Source organism: Lygodium microphyllum, chromosome 13 (assembly GCF_053477565.2).
Source record: "Lygodium microphyllum isolate KBCC chromosome 13, Lygodium_microphyllum_v1.1.10, whole genome shotgun sequence".
Classification (NCBI taxonomy): Eukaryota; Viridiplantae; Streptophyta; class Polypodiopsida; order Schizaeales; family Lygodiaceae; genus Lygodium; species Lygodium microphyllum.
In genome coordinates this window covers 67,788,279-67,802,734 of record NC_141147.1, presented here as the reverse complement: position 1 = coordinate 67,802,734, position 14,456 = coordinate 67,788,279, and the positions used below count along the sequence as shown (strand labels likewise).

The following is a 14,456-nucleotide window of genomic DNA, read 5'->3' as shown; positions in this document are numbered from 1 at the left end:
GCATGTTCTTTTAGCTTAGACTTTTAAGTTTAGTTCATTGTTCATTGTTTTATCATTTATGATTTTTGGCGTATTTATTATGGATTTTATTATTTATAATTGAATAGCTTACCTCTTGAGCCTTGTAAGTTGCAATTCAATTTCTAATGAGTAGTTTTAGAATAATGCATGATATCTTAAAGTTAAAACTTAAAATGATTTGTCCTTGTGGATTATATACCTTGGTTTTAAGTTTTAACACTCCAGAGTCCACATGGATTATGAGTGAAATATTAATTTTTTTTCATGAATTTTGATTTTTTAAATGCCGTTCCCATTCCCACGTCCCCGTTTCCTAGGTTTGGCGTTCCCGTCCCCGTCCCCGTCCCCGTTCCCCGTTCCCGTTCTCCGTTTCATGTTTCTATGCCTTCCATGTCTGCCCTCCTGGTATGAGGCCCTCGGATAACTAGCTTGCCCAAGAGGGCCATACTCTGATACTCTAGGTCTATGATCCCTAGGCCACCCTCTGACCGATGCCGCATGATGGTCGCCTACGCCACCTTGGCCGTGGAATCCCTTGAGCCATCTGACCCTGACCAAAGAAAGTTCCGCACTAGGCGGTGAAGTTGTACTATGCAGGATGAGGAGGAGCACCAATATGAGGTGATGTACCAGGCCGTGGCTAGGAGAACCTGGTTAACCACTAGGGCTCGGCTTGCTAGTGAGAGGCGAGCCGTGCTCCAGTAGGTTAGCTTCCTCTGAATAGAATCGAGGACTGGAAGAAAGTACTGGGCGGGAGTGATGTTGAGTCCCACCTAGAACCCTAGGTAACAGACGGTTTGCCCTCTGCTCACCCATCTAAATGCCAGGTTGACGCCCCACTCCGTGCTAGAGTTCGGGTCTGTGAGAAAACCAACCGACTTTCGCCAGTCGATATTCGCTCCTGCTGCAGAACAAAACACCTCAAGAGCCAGCCTCACTCTCTCCAACATCAACTCATCATCTTCTATGTAGAGAGCTGTATCATCTACATACTCTGAGTCTAACAACTCAGGCTCCTCTCTCACGGGAAGTCGGAGGCTGCATAATCCGCTCACACGTGACCTGAGGAAGTGAGACATCGCCTCTGCAAAGAGTAGAAACAAGTACGGAGCCAAGGGGGAGCTTTGCCGGACCGATCTCTCCAATCGAAACACCTCCCCTTGCCTACCATCTATGAGAACCCTGCTGATGGCCGATCTGTAAAGTGCGAAGACCCCATGAATCCAAGCCTGGGGGAAGCCCAACCTCACTATCGTGCCCTCTAGGAAATCCCAATCCACCTTGTCATAAGCTTTCTCGAAATCCAAGAGTAGTGCGGCCAGTCTCTGCCCACTGTGTTGAGCCCACTCTGTTGCCTCAAAGAAGGTGAATACATTGTCTAGGATGCTCCTATCTTGGACAAAGCCTGTCTGTGTGTCATGGATGATGTCTAGAAGCACGGGGCGTAGTTGCCTACCAATCATCTTTGCTAGGGCCTTATAGGCCACTGACAATAAGGTGATCAGTCTCCAGTGGGAAAGCTCCAACTGGTCTCCCCCTTTGGGGAGAAGACTGATAAGGCCTGTCGAAAGACTCCCTGGCATTTGTTGTGAAGTGAAAATCTCCTGGAAGGCCATCAGTAGGGGGTCCTTCACTACCTCCCAGTAGGTAGTGAAGAGGGCCTTAGAGAGGCCATCCTCTCCTGGGCATTTTTGCCCGTCTTGTGTATGGAAAGCCTCCTCTAGTTCCTTCTCTGTGAAGGGGGCTAGGAGGGAGCATCCCATCTGCTCTGTGACGAGGGACGGAATGTGATCCCAGACCTGCTGTCTATATCGCTATCCTCTAGTTGAGACTGTCTCTTGCTGGAAAAGGAGTCTGTAGTAGTCAGTAGCAATCTCCATCACCTCGTCTAGACTAGAACGAGTCCTCCCATACTGATCTTGAAGGCTGCGTAATTGCTCTCCTAAGGTGCAAGGCTGGTGCACCTGGAAAAACTCCCTGCACATCATGTCCCCCTTCCGCGCCCAAAAAGCTATTGAGGTATGGAAAGAGAACTCTGAGCGTCTGTCCTCTAGGCCAGCAATGGCTGCTTGCATGTGCACCTCCTGTGCGTGGATGGGTGAGATCCCCTAGTGCCTCTTGTAATAATCTCTACGTGAGTGCAAGGTCCCGCTGGAGTGCTCTCTCCTCCTAGCTCTGCTGCCTGGCCTGTATGGCTGCCTCTTGGTAGATACTGATCGACTCGGCTAGGACCTCTGCAACCTCCTCTACGATCCGGTCCCTCCCGCCCCACTCCTTGGTCCAAATCTGCTCCATCTATCTCGTTACCTCCTCCCTCCTATAGATTGAGTTAGGGATTCGACAAGTTTGTGTGTCTAGGGTAGATGCTGGGGGATCAAGTGCTAGGAGAACTAGGCAATGGTTGAACAAGTGTCAAGAGAACCGGGCAATGGTTGGGACAACGTGGTGTCTGCCAACTGCCCAATCTGGCCTCCATGAGAGCCTTCCCACACTCCCACATAAAACCTGTCCAACCGCTCCAGAAGGACTCCACCTAGCCGCCTGTATCCCCAAGAGAAGTCCAGCTACCTCTCCCTCCTCTGGAAGGCAGGGTCTCTCTAGGCATCGCGTGCTTCTACTACCAGTAGAAAGACCTCCCATGCATCTTGCTCCTCCCTTGCCATGCCCTGGTAGTTTCTGCCTCTGCCCTGCTAGTCCTCCAAAGCCTTTAGGTTGTTGAAGTCTCCCCCAACGATCCAGGAGTCCACCTCTAGGAGTCCATCCGCAATCTCCACCCAGAACCAGCTGCGTGCCCTAACCTCCGTAGGGGCATAGACATTGAGGACTCTAAGGCACGAGTTCCCAATATCCAATCTGATCCATAGAACTCTCCCTGCCACTATCGTCCTGTGGTCTCGTACGTAGGCGGTGAGACTTGGGCCAATAGAGGTGCATACATCTCCACTCCTGCCGTGGGCACCTATGGTGTGCTCCCAGTAAGTGTGCGAGCTGCCCGAGAGTATCTTCCCTACCCGTTGGGCCTGGGTGGGAGTGAGCTTGTGCTCCTGTAGAAGTAAGATGTCGATCCGTCCAGCAAGGGCAGGTTGCAGCTCCTGCCAAACAATCAACATCCTCAAACCACGTGCCCCATTGTAGTGGAGACTGTTCACATTCCAAGATGCAATGTATAAGCTCATGGGAAAACCTATGATTGACCGAACATGTATCTATTTGGTGTGAAGGCTGCTGATGAGAAGGAGAAACTATGGGGCATGCAAGTATGCTTTGCCATAGGTCTAGATGGCGAACTCCAATCCCCCATGGTGGCCCTCGACCGGACCATAGGGGTGATAGATGCTCCAGGTGGTACTATCAATACATCTATAAGCCATGCTAAGAGTCATGACTCTGTACACTGGTAGAAACGAGCCGCCTGTGCCAGGGGCCACTCAATCGCATCCCGAGGAGCTCTCCACTATGGAGGGGCTCGAAAGATAATGCTCAAGTGTGGGACCTCGGCACCAGCCCACCAATTAATGTCCATCATGCAACCCAGGCCACTGCTATGCAAATAGTGCTAGTCCTCCCATCCAATGGGGCGATGTGGTCCGCCTCCTAACTCCTCAACTTCTCCTCTATCCATGTTGTCGTCCAATCCCCTGAGTGAGAGGTTTGAAAGAAAAAAACGTAGTTTGGTCCATCTGGTGGCACTAGTAGATGGACCTTGTCCCTCTTTGACTTACGAACCACGAAGATCCCCACCCTTGGAGGTAGTGGGAACTCTCTGCGCTCTGCAACTCTCAGGTAGAACCATGGGCCACTGGGGAAGAACTCCTGTGGCAACAACTGTGCCTAACTTGGGAAAGTGTGACGGGCAGCAGGGGCAGATGAGCTAGTGGCTGTGTGGGAGGGGGAAAACTGCTAGTGCGAGGAGGATTATCTGAACCAAGTGCGGATCAGGGGGGGTGCTCGGCAGGGGAGGTGGTGGGGGGGAGCAGGATCGAGGGATGGTGAGATGGTTGGAGGTATGTGGCAAGTGGGGGGGGGGGGGGGGGGGGACGCGCTGGTGGCCCTGGAAGGGGAGGGATGTAGGCTAAGGTCAGTTGGGGGGGGGGGGGGAGGGGAAGGGGTGGGTGTGGGTGTGGGGGCTATGGAATCTCAGGTGAGGTAGTTTATGGCGCGGATGATGGATGTGGGAGATTGCGGTCCTGCCGGGTGGGGAGGGCAGGGGGGGCTGTGGAGTGCTTTGTCGAGGGGGCGTCGCTCGACCTCTTGCTCCCTGCTGTCGAGGTTGCGTTTGAGGAGCTGGCTGCGGCCCCCCTTACCGTCTCCCTCTCTGTTGTCTCTGGACCCATGTGAAGCTGTTTGCGTCCACCTGGGATGGTGAGATGGTCGGAGGTCCTGCCGGGTGGGGAGGGCAGGGGGGGCTGCGGAGTGCTTTGTCGACGGGGCGTCGCTCGACCTCTTGCTCCCTGTTGTTGAGGTTGCGTCTGAGGAGCTGGCTGCGGCCCCCCCTGCCGTCTCCCTCTTTGTCGTCTCTGGACTTGTGTGAAGCTATAAGCATCCACTTGGGATGGTGAGTTGGTCTGGGGTGGGGGTTATCTGAACTGAGTGCGGATCAGGGGGGGTGCTCGGCAGGGTAGGTGGTGGGGGGGAGCAGGATCGAGGGATGGTGAGATGGTCAGAGGTACATGGCAGGTGGGGGGGGGGGGGGGGGGGGGGGGCGCTAGTGGCCCTGGAAGGGGAGGGCTATGGGCTAAGGTCAGTAGGGGGGGCATGGGAGGGGGGGGGGGGGGAGGGGAAGGGGTGGATGTGGGGGCTATGGAATCTCAGGTGAGGTAGTCTGTGGCACGGGTGATGGATGTGGGAGACTGCGGTTCTGCCGGGTGGGGAGGGCAGGAGGGGCTATGGAGTACTCTGTCGAGGGGGCGTCGCTCGACCTCTTGCTCCCTGCTGTCGAGATTGTGTCTGAGGAGCTGGCTGCGGCCCCCCCTACCGTCTCCCTCTCTGTTGTCTTTGGACCCATGTGAAGCCGTCAGCGTCCACCTGCAAGCTTGTCAGCAAAGCCGCCTTGGCTCCGAAACGCGTACAATCTGCTGCCAAATGCCGAATGTCGTGGTAGCGCAGGCACTGCCCTAGTTGCCTAGTCACAATGACTTGCTGCCTAAAGGAGTGACCTCCTGCCTCAATCTCCAGGAACTTTGGTATACTCTTTGTCTCTTTCACGGCCACTCGTATCTTTGGGACTCCTATAGCTGTCACTGCATCCGCAAAGGAGACAGGAAGAACTGTGCCGAAGAGCCGTCCAAAGTCCCCTACTAACTGGGGGTACTCTACCGCCAGTGTGAGGGAAAGTAAGGTAACTAGGTGTCTGAGAAATCTGTTGTGGAGCTCAAATGTCTCCACTGTGAAGCCGCTATACCAGGGAACCATGTAAATGATCCCCTTCATGGAGGTACAGAGCAAGCTCTCCACTAACTTACAAGCTGCGTCCGCAGAGGTGAGTCAAACCATGAAGATCCCTCAACCCATGAGGACTGCCTCTACGATCTATGCTGTGCCAATGCGCAACATCGAGTGAAGCCAATCCCGAAGCTGGATGGATAGTGTCCTATTACCTAACCGAAAATCGATGTTTCTTTAAGGTCCAGCTCTGTGGCACGGACGGCTAAGAGTTGTTCCTTAAAGAGGACAACGCGAAAGGTGTTTGACTGGGGGGCACTCGCAAAATGCACCGGCGTCTGAATAGAGGTTTCCATTGTGCGACTTTGCAAGCTACCTCCGACTCAGTCAGCGCACCAATCTGCATTTGTAACGAGCAATCATGATGCGAATGTGACGCATATGGGCATGTCTATGTCACCGAGTAGATACTTTAGGGCGGCGTACTTTGCATAATACTGTAGCTCTGTCAACTATGATGCCGCCTAATGATGTCCCTCAATGATGCCTATCAGTAGGAGATGTGGTGTTTGGGGTGGCAGCGGCTGGGGGTTTAGCTACATTGAAAAATTCTGTAATTGCTCTCTAGAGGGGTGGATGAGGCTGGGGTCGCCTCCTATCCTGTAACAGTACTACTCTGCATCGTTGGAGCTTCAATAAGAAAAGACCCAAACATCTTTGGTCCTCATAGTCCATCACCCGCCTTAGTGGTCCTCGGATATCATAGTATACAATACATCTGCAGATGTAGTGCTCCTCCGTTTCTGGCTCCCATCCACAAATCTGGCACATCCTCTCATTGGCTGCAATATGGCTCCATCGACCTGTCTCAATCAACAATTGATGCGATGAGGTGCGAATCTAACCAATAGCAACTCAGAGTCCATGGGAGAGTTGAGCATCCATGTATCTCGGCCTCACTATGAAACCATCATGAGAGAGTTGTAAGAAGTGGCATTGGTATTGTGCCATTTTCGTGCCTAATGGGAAAGGGGGCTTGGACCAAGTCCTTCTTGTCTCCACTTTAGTGGTATTTTCTCTGATCACACTATTTAGCTTTGCATGACTGAGACTCAAAGTAGGGCAATCAAGGCTGTAATCGAACGGTGGCAGTCTGTCTGTACTCATGCCATGTAAGTTCAGCCACGTGCTCATACATGCATACCAACACTATCTATCTCCCTTTGCTGCAAGCTGTCTTGAAGACTCTAGGGCTAGTCTAGGGTATCGATCTTTAGGGAGCTGCCATATCCTTTGGAGGAAAGTAATTGCTTGGAATAATGCCTCAACTACCATGGGTGCAGCGCCTAATTCTGCTTGGATGATCTCCTATGGTACGGAGGCTTTTTCCCTTATCATATGTGCTATCATCATGACCATCGGTCTTTCCATATGTTCCCAACCATCATAATGTTATGCTTCCGGTCCATCATAATCCATAAGTGGCATCCGTCTAGTATGATAAAGGCTTGGGTCCCAAATGGCTGCCCCATAGAGTAGTGTGGGCATAAATAAAATGTCAAAAAGCCACAATTTGGTACAAGGCTCTTGAAACTGTATGTGTGCACACTGCCAATCTAGGGTACCCAAAGCTGCATATCCCATGCCAGCCTAGCCTCTGAAGTTTCCTTCCATGAAAACTGTGGCCCTGTGAAAGTGACCCCAAGGTATACATATTGTCTAACCATTTCCACAGGTTGACCGTCATACATAAAGTGATGCTCTGAGTGTGTCACCCAAGCTGTTGAGGTATTAAAGACCATAATTTTAGTCTTTCCAAGATTAACCTTGAGACCTTTATCTTCATAGAACACATGCATCTAGATGTCATTGAAGTCCCTCCGGTGAATTTGAGATAAGCACCATATCGTCTGCATATAACAAAGTTTGTATCAGTACTCCAGCCAAGCTGGCTCCCATACCACCCCATCTCTATATGTAATCAAAATTCTCATCAATGTACAGTCTAAACAGCAAAGGAGAGAGGGGACAGCCTTGCTTTACACCAACCATGCTAGACACTGAGTCTGTTGTACCTCTAGGTACTCGTACTCTCCCTGTTACAGTTTCATACAATGCATAAATACACCCCTGCATATCCTCTAGGACCCCAATGGCTCGCAACCTTTGAATGAGTTTTGCACGTGGTACAGTATCAAAAGCCTTGCGAAAATCCACAAAACAACAATAGATTTTTTGTCTCCGTGATCGTCCCTCCTCAATCAAGGCCCTTAGCGTGAATATATGGTCTAGTGTGTTGTATCCGCGGCAGAAGCCAGCTTGTCCTGCAGACCGTATTTTCTTTGTTTCAACCCACCAACTCAACTCATGCTCCACAATAGAGGCATATATCTTTGCTAGCATATGGCTAATCATAATAGTACGGTAGTTGTTAGTGACCAATGGATCTCCACTCTTAAAGATTGGCACTATTGTGTGGTCACACCAACTTACTGGAAACCCCTCACATAAGGCTCTATTGAAGAGATTCGCCAAGATAGGGGCCAGTGCATAACATGCATGTGCAAAATGCTCTGCCACAAGGCCATCTTGATCATGTGCTCTCCCATTATTCAACCTCCAAATGGCATATCTCACCATCTTTTCCGTAAAGAAACCACATTATGTTGGCCTAGAGTTTGATGGACAGGGTATTTGCTCTTGTGATGGAACATCATATAGTGCCCTAGCATGTTCATGTCATACCATTGGCTAGAGTCAGAGATGTATTAGCTCTTTTTGAGCAGAGATAACAAGAAGGCATGGAGGAAATCTCATGGGAGACAACACAAGCCCTAGTTCATCCAATGCCAATTTCTTAAACATTTCATGTTCAGTATCACAGAAGGCGGACTGCTCACTTCCTGTTCAAGCATGAAAGTCTCCCACTAGTATGTCCCCACTGCTTGCATATCTCATAATATCCTCATGTAGTACTTCAAATGGTGATCCCTCCCCAAGAGCAAATGTTGAAGAGGCAGGTGGGAAGTAGCATACTGCAACATATAGATCCCTCCAGTGCCCTATCCTCAGCCTTACCCACATATATCTAGCATGCACATCTCATGACACCACGTGAATCATGTCTTGGAGGCTCTCACGATAAAGAATAGCCACCCCACTTGACCCCCTGGTTCCTCCTGGTCTACGGGGTTGAGGTCTATAGACGCTCTCCCATTTGTATCCCACAACATCCGGTGATCTAGAATTTATACATTGATGTGTCTCTGTATACATAGCCATATCTATCCCACGAAAAGTATCCTTAAAATTACTTGCATCAAGTCTCATTGAACCATTACAATTCCAAAGGGACATCTTTAGCATCTCATAGGCCCTGTATCGTCATTGTGACCTCCATTCTGCTATGACTACTGTGCCATCTCTATACACATCATACTTGCCTTCTTACGTGCCTTCAACACTTTTGGCATGCTAGCCCTTCTATACTCCAATTGTGCGGGTGTGAGATCCTCATTGAGATGAATCTTTTCGCCCTTCAAAGCCTTTCTCTTTGATAAGAAGGCCCTTTTGCTATCCATGTCCTCAAATTTCAGCATGAGGTTCTAACCTCTTTTGTCATTTGGATCACCTATCCTCCAAGCATCCCATAATGCATGTCTCGTCTGCACCCATCTTAGCACAAAGTGTTTTTGCATCCTCTTGGGAGTCTCCTTTTTTAGCCCATCCCACCACATGTACATGCAATGCACGGAGTTTTCTCTTTGCTTCCTCCTCTACTGTTGCCTTCATCATTTCTACTTTGTCCTAAGGCATCCCTTTGTTTCTTTTGACTACCTCAATCCATTGTGCATTTTCGTTCACTATTTGCTGAACATTTTCTACTTTCTTTTGAGCTCCCTCTACCACATTCACCCATGTGTACATGTCTTTTTTTAAACTTTCCACCTCTTTCTTTAAATTTGGTGCGTCTGGCATTGTTGTTTGTGCATCCATCATTGACTTGTATATCCCTAATTCATTCTTACATGACTCTAATTGCCTTTTGAGTTCAGCAATCTCCATGTCCTTGGCCGCTATGCGTGCATTTGTATCAGCTTTTAATGCTTTCATATCTGCTTTCCAAGCATCCCTTGCCATGTTCAAGTTATTTATCATATCCATTTGCAAGTGAGCCTTGATTTCTTTATATTTTACATCGTCCCAACTATTAGAGCATGATTTCCCATTTGTTTCTACAGCACCACTAAGTTCTTTCTTGAATGTCTCCTGCAATTTTTCATACATATCTTTTTGCTTTGTATCCATGCCATTCATGACTTTTTGTTGCTTGTTGCCACACACCCTCATGCACGCTTTCAGGTTTGCATCCATTTTAGGATTCAATTCCTTTCATGCATTGCATTCATGTCACTTGATACCTTGTCAATCATTGGCATACATATTGTTGCAATCTCAGCTCTTATGAGGGCTTTCATGTCATCCAAACCATTTGTTGCAATCAGCCTTTGAATCTTTGTCCATCGCTTGGCGCTTGTGGGAGTGGCATTTTCACGAGCTCTCCTGTTTTGTCTGTAGTAGAACTTTTGGTCCTTAGTGGGGGGTCTTGTACTGCCCTTCTGATGCAGTGCCTCTTGTGGTTAGCCCAATTGGTTGCGTGTCAAGTTCGGTCTCATGTCCATTGGTTTCTTTATCAGTAGTCTCTGCCATCTCGCAGTCCAAGTCATCCACTCAGTGTGCTTGCATTTGTACCTTGCACAACCCCCACATTGACCTTGCAGAGACCCCCTAAACGACTGCCAATACCTCTGCAGCTTCCAAGACAGTATCTATCTCCTTGTGTAGGGACCTGACCCTGCAGGACAGCAGCTGTCCCCCTATGCAGAGACGTGACCCTTCAGAGCAACTCCACGTCAGCATTCATGCCAGACTACTGTCCCTGCTGTCAGCTTGTCGCCTCTTGGAGGACGGACCTGGCAGTCCCATCAGGTCCCATCACTCATGACAGACACATCCATCATGCAAGGCACATCCCGTCCGTCACGCGACGTCCCGTCACGCCCGACACGTCAGCATCATATGTCATGCCATCCCGTCACGCCAGCGTCACACAGCATCCGTCACGCCCGTCAGCATCTGGATAACAGCCCGGTCATGGATTATGGGAAAGCTGCCCTCCGTGCCTTCTTTGCATTCTGATTATTCCTACCTGTTCCAGTTCCTTTGATGGATTGCCTTGTGGCATATTTGGCGTACTCGGAATGCTTTTCTTTTTGATTCGGTCTTGGGCATCCATGGTCATGTGGCCCGTATTCGAGGTTTAGTGCTATGGCAGATTTCTTCTATGATATCAGCTGACCTGGTTCTTCCTGACATTGCTGCCCACTGGCTGGCCATTGTTCGCTCTACACCAGCAATGTGATTTTCTCTTTGTGTCATAGTCCTAATAGTGTTTTGTCACTTTCTTCGAGAGCCTGATGGTCTGATGTAACAGAATGTAAACAGAGAGAGAGAGAGAGAGAGAGAGAGAGAGAGAGAGAGTCAGCAGTTTGGCGAGCGGTGGTTGGTTTCTCGCTAAGCCCTTTTGATTGGGTTTTTGTGCGGCCCAAATACCCCACACCGGCATAGCACATATGAAGATCTTGTTTCACTTTCTTAGATACTGGGGCTGTTGGCACAATTGGACCATTCGGAATGCTCTTCTTTTGATTCGGCCTCTAATGTTTAGGGACATATTGCTAGGCTTAAAGGTCTCTTGCATTGGCAATTAGATCTCATTCGGCACTCTGACTTACTCCCTCGGGAGGACTTACTTCCCTGGCATATGGCAATTTTCTCTGCGTCTTTGCCATGACTTTTGTAACACTTTTGTTGTTTAGTACTTTATAAATATAACATCCATTACGAAAAGAGAGAGAGACAGAGAGATTTTTTTTTTTTCCGTAATTAATACAATTACCCTTTACGAAAAAAAAAAGAGAGAGAGAGAGAGAGAGAGAACGTCCTTGGCCTTTTACGAAAAAAAAAAGAAAAAGAGAACGTCCTTGGCATATGGCAATTTCCTCTGCGTCTTTGCCATGACTTTGTAATGCTTAGGTCGCCTAGTTATTGTAGAGAGACAGTGTGTTCTTTACACACGATGGGGTAGAGCCATCGTGTATCTTGTAATCATGTAAACTTGTACTTTTTCGTAAATAATACAATTACCTTTTACGAAAAAGAGAGAGAGAGAGAGAGAGAGAGATAGAGAGAGAGAGAGAGAGAGATGGGCTTCCCCACACGTTGGCCTAGGGCCCTCGTGTATCTTGTAATCAGAAAAAAGAGAGAGAGAAAGAAAGAGCAAACCTCTTCACATGATGGCTTTGTGTCATCATGTATCTTGTAATCAAGTAATCTTGTATTTTTTTCGTAATTAATACAATTACCTTTTACGAAAAAAAAAGAGAGAGAGAGATGGGCAAGGTATTATGTGTAGAGTTGAAGCGGAAGGAGAGAGAGAGAGAGAGAGAGAGAGCGATGGCGGGGAGACAGACGGCGACCCTTCTGCTGCCGCGAACTCCCTCGCCGGTTGCTACACGTTGACCTACTGGCCCGTCTGACCTGTTCGGCCCGTCGTGGGACCTGCCGCCAGACCTGCACGTCGACCTCGCCTGCTAGCCCTGTCCACCCTTGCCTGCCAGCCCTGTCCACCATCGCCTTGCCAGACCTGTTCGCCCTCGCTTGTCTGACGCAGCCCTCGCCTGTCAGCCGCCGCCATCACCTCTCAGACGCAGCCCACGCCTGTCAGTCGCCGCGCTCGTCTGTCAGACGCCGCCCTCACCTGTCAGACGCCGCTCCCGCCAGTTAGTCGCCGTTGTGCTCGCCCCAGACCTGCGCACGGAGACAGAGCAACCTTGCCTTTACACAGACACTGAGAGAGAGAGAGAGAGCGACGACTGCCCGCGTGCCTGAAGACCCACCCGCCTGTATTCGTCGGTGGCTGCCTGCTCCGCCTCTGCCTGTCTGCTCGCCTGATGCCTGCCGTCTGAAGCCTGTGGTCACAGAGCACAGGCTTAGCCGCAGCCTGCTCCTACTTGCTTCTTCACAGAGAAGACAGCAGTATGGCTGGCCTGGATATGGATTTTCTAGACCGGACGGTGGCAGCCCTTGGCCCTGATTCCGATACAGAGGAGCCGGAGGATATGGTGCCGCGCATGGAGGAGATGCCTCCGAGTTCTGAATTGCTGCCTGCGGGCAAACGCTCCAAGCATACTTCTGACGAGCCAATGGGTCCTCAGGAACGTTCCTATGCGCAGGTTGCCTCTGATCCTGTGGATTCGCAGGAGATTGACTGGGAGCATTTGTTGGACTTTGCCAATACTCTGCTTGGCGATTATGTCCAGCATAATAATGAAACTTTTTCTGATGCGGGAACTGATGATGTGCTGGAAGCCACGGTGGACCCGAAATCAGTCTTGCGGTCCTTTTCGGTGTTTTATGACCGTGCCGTTATACTTTTCTTCACTGGCAGGATCCCAGTGCTTTCACATATTCGCCAGTGGATGCACCATTTATTGCAAGGGGAGTGTGTTGAGGAGATCTTCCTTGGACCTCGCGGCTTTTATGAGGTGCTGTTAAAATTGGAAACACATCGAGCTGAGCTCCTGTCCAAGTTGCCATTATTCTTTGATCGCCGCTTGGTCCATGTTGTATCATGGCGCCCTATGGGCGACTTCCAGCGTCTGCTTCAACGAGAATGCCCGGTGTGGGTGGAAGTGGAAAATTGTCCGGCAGTCTATTGCAGTCTATTGGCCATTGTTGAAGGATGCGATGGCAGTTGTGGGAACAGTGCTGGTTCCCCCAAGCCTTAGGGCTATGAATCGAAACTGTTTATGCATGTTATGGGACACGGCCAGGAAAAGGCCTGCGTGGCTTCGCCTCAATTGTTCTGGCATGCATCCTTTGCATTTTCGCTTGAAATGGGGCAACTTTGCAGGACACTGCTTTTCATGTGGTAAATTGGGGCATTTTATGGCCGAATGCCCCGAAAGACAACCGTCTTCCGAGGATGCGTATGTTGTGCTGCCCAAGGATGACATGGTGCTTGATGCCCCGACACAGGAGGCCCTTCAGCCACCTAATGTCGTGGATAAAGGCAAACAACAGGTCCTGGGTTTGGATTCCTGTAGCACTGATTGGATTGAGGCACGTCAAAAAAATGTAAAAAGTTGGATGCAGGCCTGGCGGATCCTAGGCCTAATGCTTCACAGGATTCCGTGCGCATGTATATGCGCAGGAAAGAAATGTTCACTTCACAGCATGCTGCGCGTACTATGGCTCCGTCTGCCCCTCGTAATCAGTCTACAAGGAAAGTCTATACAGACGGTCCCAAGGGCCCACCTGCTAAGCTGGCGTTTGATACAAAAGGTAATGTGATTACACCCTGGGATCGGCGTTATCCCCGCCCCACTCCCAAGGCAGTAGATTTTCCTTCTACCTCTAAAGCAGGTCGCCAGAATTCGTTTGCAGTATCGGCTGATTTTCTGGATGAGGGTGTCCTGGATGCTCTCGCGGGAAAGGTGAAATCGAGGCAACAGGCGCCTCGTTCCTGACTTTCTTATTTTGAAGATATATGAAGATAGCCACGTGGAATGTGCGAGGCATTTGCTCTCGCCATAAGCAACATGCCATGTGGACTGTCTTGCATGAGAACCAGTGGGATGTATTGTGTGCAGTTGAGCACAAAAGTCACGGTGAAGCAGGAAAAGTTGTGGATTGTCATGGATTCCGTCTGTTTTATGCAGGGACACATGCTACGCACTATTCGGGCGTGCTGATGATTGTCCATGAGAAATACCAGCCTGTTCTTGTTAAAAATGATGTGCAGGGCCACTTTCTTGTAATCGAAGTCTTATTTGAAGGAGAGATTTTATGGTTGCTGGGCCTCTATGCTCCGAATGATCCCGCATCCCGACGGGATCTTTGGTCGACTTTGCAGGGCTCGATGTCACTTGGCCGAAGGGGGTTTTTGATGGGAGATTTCAATATGTGTGTTGACTCTTCTCAGTCCACTT

The 14,456-nt window shown here is 49.7% G+C and overlaps 1 protein-coding gene and 1 long non-coding RNA gene across 7 annotated transcripts in view; one reads left to right on the top strand and one right to left on the bottom strand.

The window, feature by feature from the left end:
- Positions 1 to 14,456, top strand: part of LOC148026730 (uncharacterized) — a 136,850-nt gene that overhangs the window by 75,562 nt on the left and 46,832 nt on the right. The gene's annotated exons all lie outside the window — the stretch shown is intronic.
- Positions 1 to 14,456, bottom strand: part of LOC148026731 (uncharacterized) — a 136,299-nt gene that overhangs the window by 75,317 nt on the left and 46,526 nt on the right. The window lies entirely within an intron of this gene.